General features: G+C 41.4%; 1 pseudogene; it reads right to left on the bottom strand.

Annotated features, from left to right (window-relative positions):
• Window positions 1–2861: 2861 nt before the first annotated feature.
• Window positions 2862–5701, bottom strand: LOC121103536 (annotated as a pseudogene).
• Window positions 5702–9763: the final 4062 nt, after the last annotated feature.

The following is a 9763-nucleotide window of genomic DNA, read 5'->3' as shown; positions in this document are numbered from 1 at the left end:
AGGCTTAAACTCATGACCCCGAGACAAGAATCACACGCTCTACTGACTGAGCCAGCTAGGCGCCCCAAACTATCCTTATTCTTATTCCACATTCATGAATAAGCATAAATAAATAGGAATTCCAACCCTTTCAGAAATACTGGGAAAGAGTCATATATTTTCCTCTATACTCTCACTCATCTTCATCCAAAAAAACAGGTTGCAGATAACATCGTAATTCCTACTACTCCAGTTATAAGGATACTGCACTGTTGTGATGCAAAATGCAAATGCTGCAATATTTTATGGGAAGTCTACGTACTAAAAATCATATCAACTACTTTGCTGAGTATGCCTTTGGGTATAGTTTTGACTTCTGGAGCCATGCTAATGTTTTGCATATAAAAAAATAATACCAACATCCACAAGGATGGGTATAAAAATTCTAAGTCTACAAACAGAAAATAACTAATCAAATTTTATTATTCATAATCACGCCAATGTAATTGTTAAAGTTGTCCCAAGTAACTTTTTTTAAGTTTATTTATTTTTTAGTAAGCTCCACACCCCATGTGAGGCTTGAACTCATGACCCCAAGATCGAGAGCTGCACGCTCTACCAACTGCGCCAGCCAGATGTAAATGAGATAACAGTACTGAATCAATGTTCCTGATTTTAATAGTTATACTGTGATTATGCTGGACAATGTCCTTGTTCTTGGTATTTACACACCAAAGAGGCATCATGTCTGAAACTTACTCTCGAATGGCTCAGGAAAACAAAATACTATGTATGTGTGTATCCGTGGACAGAGAGAATATAATAAAGCAACTGCAGTAAAACGTTAACACCTGGGGAATCCGGATGAAAAGTCCTTTGTATGGAGCACCTGGGTGGCTCAGTTGGTGAAGCATTTGACTCTTGATTTCGGCTCAGGTCATGATCTCAGGGCTGTAAGACCAAGCCCCAAGTCCCACGTTGGGCTCTGAGCTGGGCATGGAACCTACTTAGGATTCTCTCCCCCCTCCCTCCACCCCTGCCCTCCGCCCCGATTGGTTACCCACTCTCCCTCCCTCTAAAAAAATTTTTTTAAGTTCTTCATAACTACTCTTGCAACTTTTCTGTAATTTTGAAATCAGTTCAAAATAGTACAAAACATATATTCACTCTTACCTATAAATATACTTACACATATAGCTCAAAAAGTCACAATTTTTAAAGCTCAAAAAGCATGTTCCATGATATTATCAGGAAATAAACACCTAAATATATAGCTGAAATTGCTGGTTATTATTCTTATTGTTCTAAATGTTCCACATATACACATACTTAAGTCTCATACCCCACGGTGAACACTGATATCTTCTTCATACTGAAAGCCTTCTGAAATATATTCTTTATCAATATGGTATTCACAGCAAGAACATGACTTACTTTATAAAATTATTTCTAGAGGAAATGATCTCAATTTATTGACCTGGCTTAATTTTTCCTAAATATAAATTCTTATACCCAATAAAGTTGCATTCATGGTGTAGTCATCTATACACTTTAATTTTTTTTAAAATTTTATAAAATATTCTATTTGAGAGAGAGCAAGCACAAATGAGCACATGAGTCAGAGGGAGGGGCAGAGACAGAGAGGGAGAAGCAGGCTCCCCAATGAGCAAGGAGCCCCATGTAGGGCTTGATCCCAGAACCCTGGGATCATGACCTGAGCCAAAGGCAGATGCTTAACCGACTAAGCCACCCAGGTGCCCCACTTTTTTTTTTTTTTAAGATTTTTTTATTTGAGAGAGAGAGAGAAGTAACATGAATGGGGGGAGGGGCAGAGGGAAAGAACCTCAAGCAGACTCCCCACCTAGCATGAAGCTTTATGTGGGACTCCATCTCACGACCCCGAGATCATGACCTGAGCCAAAACCAAGTCTGATGCTCAACCAACCGAGCCACTTAGGCACCCCCCCTTTTAAGAAATTAATTTATTTTACAATGAGAGAGAGGGTGGAGGAGGAAAGGGAGAGAGAATCCCAAGCAGCCTCCCTGCTGAGCACGGAGCCCAAGGCCGGGCTTGATCTCATGACCCTGAGATCATGACCTGAGCTGAAATCTAGAGTTGGATACTTAAGCAACTGACCCACCCAGGCACCCCCACAGGTTTGCATTCTTTTATGTATTATCTGTGGACATTTTTTTTCACAATCAGAAAAGGTTTTCAAGGGGCGCCTGGGTAGCGCAGTCGCTAGGCGTCTGCCTTCGGCTCAGGGCGTGATCCCGGCGTTGCGGGATCGAGCCCCACATCAGGCTCCTCGGCTGGGAGCCTGCTTCTTCCTCTCCCTCTCCCCTGCTGTGTTCCCTCTCTCGCTGGCTGTCTCTCTGTCACATAAATAAATAATAAAAAAATCTTTAAAAAAAAAAAAAAAAGAAAACCTTTTCAAGCATTTTATGGCAATCAGTTATTCCTTAGTGTAAATTCTCTAATATCACGTTTCTTTCAATAAAAAGATTTTTCTCACATTTATGACTCTTCTATGATTCGCTCTGGTGTAAACTCTTTGATACAACTGAGATTTGGTTTCTCAATGAAAATTTTGCAACATTTCTCCCCTGTGTACAGTTTCGTCCCCCTGTGGGTTTCTGTGTGAAAACTTTTGCACATTTGCTGAATTCAATTTCTCTCGTGTATGCCTTCTCCTGATGAAGGACTGTGCTGCAGGTTATTACTGAAGATTTTTGTCTATTTGTCTATGGCACTAGATTTCTCTTTCATTTTAATTCTCATTGAAAGTAAACATCTGAGTGGAAGCTTTTTTTTAGTCACCATAAGAACTGTCTCCCGTATGCCTGCTGTCTCACGTTGGAATGACCTCCTTAAATGCTTTTTCATTTTCACATATCCATCTTATCCACCTGATTTCTCTACTATATGACATTTTTGGTGTCTAGTGAGGTGTGACTTGACGCCAAAGGATTTCACACATTCACTGCATTGTGGGGTCTCTCTCCTGTATGTGTTCTTTGATGGCACTTAGACAAGGCTTCCAGGAGAAAGCTCTCCCACATTTTTTTTTTTTAAGATTTTATTTATTTGACAGAGAGAGAGACAGCTAGAGAGGGAACATAAGCAGAGGGAGTGGGAGAGGGAGAAGCAGGCTTCCCACCGAGCAGGGAGCCCGATGTGGGGCTCGATCCCAGGACCCTGGGATCATGATCTGAGCCAAAGGCAGATGCTTAATGACTGAGCCGCCCAGGTGCCCCACCTTTTCACATTCACTGCATTCACAGGGTTTTTCTCCTGTATGGGTTCTTTAATGTACAGGGAGTTGTGACTTCTGTGAGAAAACTTTCCCACAACCACTGCATCTGTAGGGTTTCTCTCCTGTGTGTGTTCTCTGGTGTATAATGAGTGGTGATTTGGTGCTGAAGCCTTTCCGATTCACCACATTGGAAGGGCTCCCCCCTCCACCCCCTCTTATAAACTCTCTGATGTGAAACGCATTCTGACTGCCTCACGAAAGCTTTCTGATACCGACTGCATTTATAAAGTTTCTCCCCAGTATGAATTCTCTGATGTAAAGTGAGCTCTGACTTCTGGATGAAAGTCTTCGGACATTCATGAAAAAGGGTTTTCTCCAGTGTGAGTTCTTTGGTGTTCAAGGAGCTGTGACCTGCGGATGAAAGCTTTTGAACCTGACTCCATTCATTAGATTTTTCTCCTGTATGCGTTTTATGATGCAAAGTGAGACTAAACTTAAGAGAAAGTTCTTCCACATTCCTTACATCCACAGGATCTCTTACCTGTATGAGTTCTCTCACACTTAATGAGATGTGGCTTACTAATAAAGGTTTTCTGACATTCGTTACATTCATAGGGTTTCTTTCTGGTATGAGTTCTCTGATGCAAAATCAGACTAGATTTGTGGCGGAAGGCTTTTCCACACTCACTGCATTCATAGGGTTTCTCTCCTGTGTGACACCTTTGGCGTTGAGTGAGCTGAGACTTACTACTAAAAGCCTTTGGACATTCTCTGCACTCATAAGGCTTCTCTCCTATGTGAGTTCTTTGATGTAAAATAAGCTCTGTCTTCTGAATAAGATCTTTCAGACACTCACCACATTCATGTATTTTCTCTCCTGTGTGAATTCTCTGGTGTACCACAAACTGTGATTTCTGTGAGAAAAATTTTCTGCATTCGCTGCATCCAGAGGGTTTCTCTCCTTTGTGACTTCTCAGTGTAGAAGGAGTTGTGACATATGGTTAAAAGATCTTTGACATCCGCTACATTTATAAAATCTCATTTCTATATAATACATATTGAGGCACAATGTTCTACTGACAGCTTCTCCACGACCATATTCCTAGCAATTCCAGAATGAGTGTTTTTGTGCATAGTGTGGAAAAATAACTTTCAGCTTTTTTACTTATATAATTTCTGTTCTGGAAAAGTAAATCTAAATTATGTTTCAAAGTTCTTCCATTTGAATCAAATTGATCGAAGTCTTTTCTCAGGTGAAATATTTTGCTGAATACATCACATTCCTGGTGCCTCTCCATGGGATCCAGGCTGTCAGAGTTTTTCTGGAGCCAATCTATACCATCGTCAACTTGCCAGGTATCTTCTAGGAAGGAGACCAGTGAATGTGTATATGATTAGGTACTGGAAGGGGCCAACTCTCATAACAAGGATCAAGGGATTGAGGAAAGACAAGGTGTTCTGGAAATAGAATACAAGTTGGAAGCACCCACTAGAAGGAGAAGAGAAATTGAAGGGAAGCGGAGGGACATAAAAGTCATGGTTAAGGGGAAAAATCCACTTGTATCTGGAAGCTTAATTCTGACCATAGGTGAGATGCTGAGAAAGAGAAAGGCAACATGAGCAGTGCTGTTGATGAAGAGGGAAGATGCCAGAAAGAGAGAATTACCAAGAAAGCCGGGTCCTAGTTAAGCTCCAGATATAACACAGAGTGCAAAGACATAAAGGGCCTATCTCCTTTTTTTTTTTTTTTAAGTTTGTCTGTTTGTTTATTTTTAGTAATCTCTTCCCCCAAAGGGGGGGGGGCTTGAACTCAGACCCCAAGATCAAGAGCTGCATGCTCTACTGAGTGAGCCAGCCAGGCACCTCAAGGGTTTAAGGGTTTTTAAGTAGTGTTCTCAAAATAACCTATCAAAGGTTCTAGCTCCTTAGGCTTTCACTCATGGACCTGGCTTTTATCCACTCACCTAGATGGCCCTTACTGCTGATTTCTCCCTGTACAACCCATAACTCCCTGCTCCAGATGGAGGATTGCTGCTAGTCTGGAAGCCTAACAATCTGCATATGGATAAACATGGCACCAAGAACTTGGTCTTTGGAACCTCTGAAGAAGTAGGAAGGGGCTGTTTCAGAGTCAGCACCTCAGCAAACTGAAAAACCTCCAGTTGGTAGGTGAGAGCAAGATCCACTCTCCAGGTTCAGACAGACACAAAGGTTCTACCATCTATAAATCCTAAGTTCAAAGACATTAAACATTTCAGAAAACTTATAAATTCCAGCAGTTAAGAAAGGAATGGCAATAGGCTGCAGGTTCACCAAGAGTCCTTACCCACGGACATGAGGTTGCTATCATTTTCCAACAGTACATCCCAGTACAGGTTCTTCTGAACAGCTTCCAGTAGCTGCCACTCCTCCGATGTGAAGTCCACAACCACATCCTCAAATGACGATGTTATCTGTAACGGCATATTCTTGTTTCAAGTGATTTTTCACTTATTGATATGGAAAAAATGCGTATGAATTTATTATGATCATTTTCACAATACATTATGTATCCAAGGGTTGGTGAATCTAGTTTTACCTTTATGGAGGAAACTTAAAACTCATTAAACATATCCTGCCATTCAAAAATCAACTAATGTAACTCACCAGATTGCCATCGTCATGTCAATGGATGTAACACAGGTGAGCACACATATGTCAAAACTACTAAATGTTCGTTAAGACTTGTACATTTCGTTGTATATACATTTTACATCAAAATAAAGATACTATAAATAAATATTAAACCCTAAGTTAATGATATACATGCCGGAGTATTTAGGGAGCAGTTTACTAATGTTTGCAATTTACTTCAAAATACATCAAAAAACAAGAAAGGGCTGGCTAAATGGAGAGGCAGGTTCTTTTGATATTCTGAGACTCGATTTCCAACATGATGGTTTCCTCATAACAAAAATAAGCAATTCTTGGGACACCAGCTCAGTGTCCTACAATTCAGCTCAATTCTGACATTATCTACCATTTAAGTGTTCCACCATTTAAGGGTTCAGTCCCACAAGACTGCCCTTCCCCTCTCCCATTTCAGATGCCAGTCACAAGTCCAGATTGTCACCTGTACTTCTGATCGACCGCCTATCAATCAGAGGTTCCCACAACTTCTTCCTCGGGTTCAATTTCTTTGTTAGAGCAGCTCAAAACTCAAGAGAAACATTTTACTTTCTAGATTATCAGTTTACCATAAAAGGATATACCACAGGAACGGCCAGATGGAAGAAATGCACAGGGCCGGGTACGGGGAAAGGGCAAGGGGCTTCCATGCATTCCCCAAGTGCACCACTCTCCCCCAATCTCCACTTGTTCCCCAACCTGGAAGCTGTCTAAACACTGTCCTAATGGGTTTTTATGGAGGCTGCATTGCACAGGCATGACTGATTAAATCACTGGCCACAGGCAACTGATTCAACCTCCTGCCCTTTCCCCATTCCCTTAGTTTCAACCTTCTGATCACATGGTTGATTCTCCTGGCAACCAGCCCTCATCCTTGGATGCTTCCAAAAGTCGTTGTTCACATCACAAAAGAGACTGTTATCACTCTCAACATTTAGGACATTCCAAGGATTTTGGGAGCTATGAGCCAGGAACTGTGGACAAGACCAAATACAGATGAGAAATATATTTTGGTTGTCTGAATGACCAAATGTGTATTTCTTATGAATTACAATATCACATAGGTGATTAAGTGCAGTAAAATGTTAATTACAGGATCTAGTTGGCTGGTATATGGTGTTCATTGTAAAATTCTTTAAACTTTTCTGTATATCTGAGATTTTTTATAACAAAACATCAGGAAAACACTAGGAAAAAAGCATATAATAAAATTTAATGCCCCTTAATGATGAAAACTCTTAGCAAATTAGGAATATAAGTAATTTGCCTTAATCTGAAAAATAGTATAAAACCTAAATAATAATAAACCTAATAATATAAAACCTAAAGCAAACATTACACTCAATGGTGAATTATTAAAAGTTTCTGCACTGAGACAATGAGACAAGGATGCCTATCACCATTTTTATTCAAATGGTACTGAAGATCCTAGCCAATGCAACTGGGCAACAAAAAGAAAAAAGAGGCAAAATTATTAGAAAGGAAGAAATTTATCATTGACAGAGGACATGATTTTGAATGTAGAAAATCCATAAGAATTATAAACTATTAGAATTCATAAATGAATTTCTCAGTGGCACTGGCCATAGGATCAGTATTGATAAATCAACTGTATTTCATTTTTTTTTTTAAAGATTTTATTTATTTATTTGACAGAGATAGAGACAGCCAGCGAGAGAGGGAACACAAGCAGGGGGAGTGGGAGAGGAAGAAGCAAGCTCATAGCAGAGGAGCCTGATGTGGGGCTCGATCCCACAACGCCGGGATCACGCCCTGAGCCGAAGGCAGACGCTTAACCGTTGTGCCACCCAGGCACCCCCCAACTGTATTTCATTTTTTAAAAAAGATTTATTTATTTACTCTAGAGAGAGGGAGAGAGAGAGAGCAGGGGAAGAGGGAGAGGGACAGAAGCAGATTCCCTGTTGAGAGGGGAGCCCAACACAAAGCTCGATCCCACAATCCTGAGGTCATGACCTGAGCCGAAACCAAGAGCTGCACGCTCAACTGACTGAGCCACCCAGGTGCCCCAATCAACTGTATTTCAATATACTAGTAGCCAACTACTAGAAAATGAAATTAAATAATACCATTCATAATTACAACAAAACAGCAAATGCCTAGAAATAATTCTTGAAAAAATTTGCAAGACCTCAATACTGAAAACCACAAAACTCTACTGAAACACATTAAAGAAAACGTGAATGAATCCAAGAAAATACCATGTTCCTGGATTAGAAAATTCCATGATATAGGGGCACCTGGATGGCACAATTGTTTGAGCGTCTGACTCTTGGTTTTGGCTCAGGTCATGATCTCATGGGTCACGGGATCAAGGCCTGTGTTGGGTTCTGTGCTCAGCAGGGAGTCTGCTTGAGATTCTCTCCCTCTGCCCCTCTCCCCACTTGTGTGCACACGCTCGCTCGCTCTCTCTCACCCCCTCTTTCTAAATAAATAAATTTTAAAAAATCTTAAAAAAGAGAAAATTCCACAGTATAAAAAGGTTGATTATCCCCGAAACTGATAGAGCCAAGCAACTGGATAAAACCAATATCCTAGGAGGTGTTTTGTGGAAACTGACAAGCTGATTCTAAAATTTATAAGAAAATACTAAGGGCCAAAGCAACAAAGCAATGTGGAGAAGGGCCTGCAAGAGAGCAAGAACATTAGCAAGAAGAACAGTGAGGAGGCAGCTGCAGTGGTCCAAGTGACCTATGACAATGGCTCTGACTAGGGTGGTGCTGTGGAAATGAAGAATGACAGATCTGAGGACTCCTTTGTAAACAGAACCAACAGGGTTTGCCCTCGGATGATGGGAAACACAGAGACCGATGAAAGTGTGAGAAATGGAGACAGGCCCATTGGCTTCTGTATTGTCTACGGCTGCTGTTGTGCTGTGTGTGGCGGAGTCGAGGAGTTGCAACTGAGGCTCTCTGGCCCACAAAGACTAATCATCTTACCCTTTACAGAAGTTTGCTGATCACTCATCTGAGAAGCCAGGAGAAGCTATTAACTGAAAGAGGGAAACTATGGAAGGAACAGGTTTCAGGTGAGATTAGGAGCTTGGTTTGGGAAACGATTAGCTGGACACACCTGTAGAGATGTGTACCTTAGAGATGTCAGGGAGTCAGTACGATACAGGAGGAGATGCTTACGGAAGAAGTGCAGGCTGGAGATATAAAGAGGAAGCCATCACCATACGAGTGCTGCTTAAACTATGACACTGGATGAGAACACTAAGGAGTGAGTACAAACACAAAAGACGCAAGGAATGAGCCCTGAGACACTCTGGCTTTAAGATAAGAGGACGGGAGGGGCGCCTGGGTGGCACAGCGGTTAGGCGTCTGCCTTCGGCTCAGGGCGTGATCCCGGCGTTATGGGATCGAGTCCCACATCAGGCTCTTCCGCTGTGAGCCTGCTTCTTCCTCTCCCACTCCCTGTGCTTGTGTTCCCTCTCTCGCTGGCTGTCTCTATCTCTGTCGAATAAATAAATAAAATCTTTAAAAAAAAAAAAAAAGATAAGAGGACGGGAGACAAGACAAATGACAAAAAGAAGCTGAACCCTACAAGGGGCCAATAAGGCAGAAAATCCAGAGAGCACGGCATTCTGAACACCAAATGACAAGAGTATTTTAAGGAAGAAGTACCGACAATGCTAGATGTTGATGAAAGGTCCAGTAAAAACTGAGCGTGGGATTTAACAACATGAAGTCACTGGTGATCCTGATAAAAACCATTTTTGGAGGAAGGAGGAGATTAAAAGTTAACTGGAATGGGTTCAAATAAGAAAGGGAGGCGGGACTGGTGATACCGATTTTGGGCAACTCTTTTGGCTTTTGACGAAGACCTTGTGCCTAAGTGCC

Source organism: Ursus maritimus, unplaced genomic scaffold (genome assembly GCF_017311325.1).
Source record: "Ursus maritimus isolate PB19 unplaced genomic scaffold, ASM1731132v1 scaffold_19, whole genome shotgun sequence".
NCBI classification, from domain to species: Eukaryota; Metazoa; Chordata; class Mammalia; order Carnivora; family Ursidae; genus Ursus; species Ursus maritimus.
Note: the sequence above shows the minus strand (reverse complement) of the source record. Positions and strands in the feature narration are given on the sequence as shown.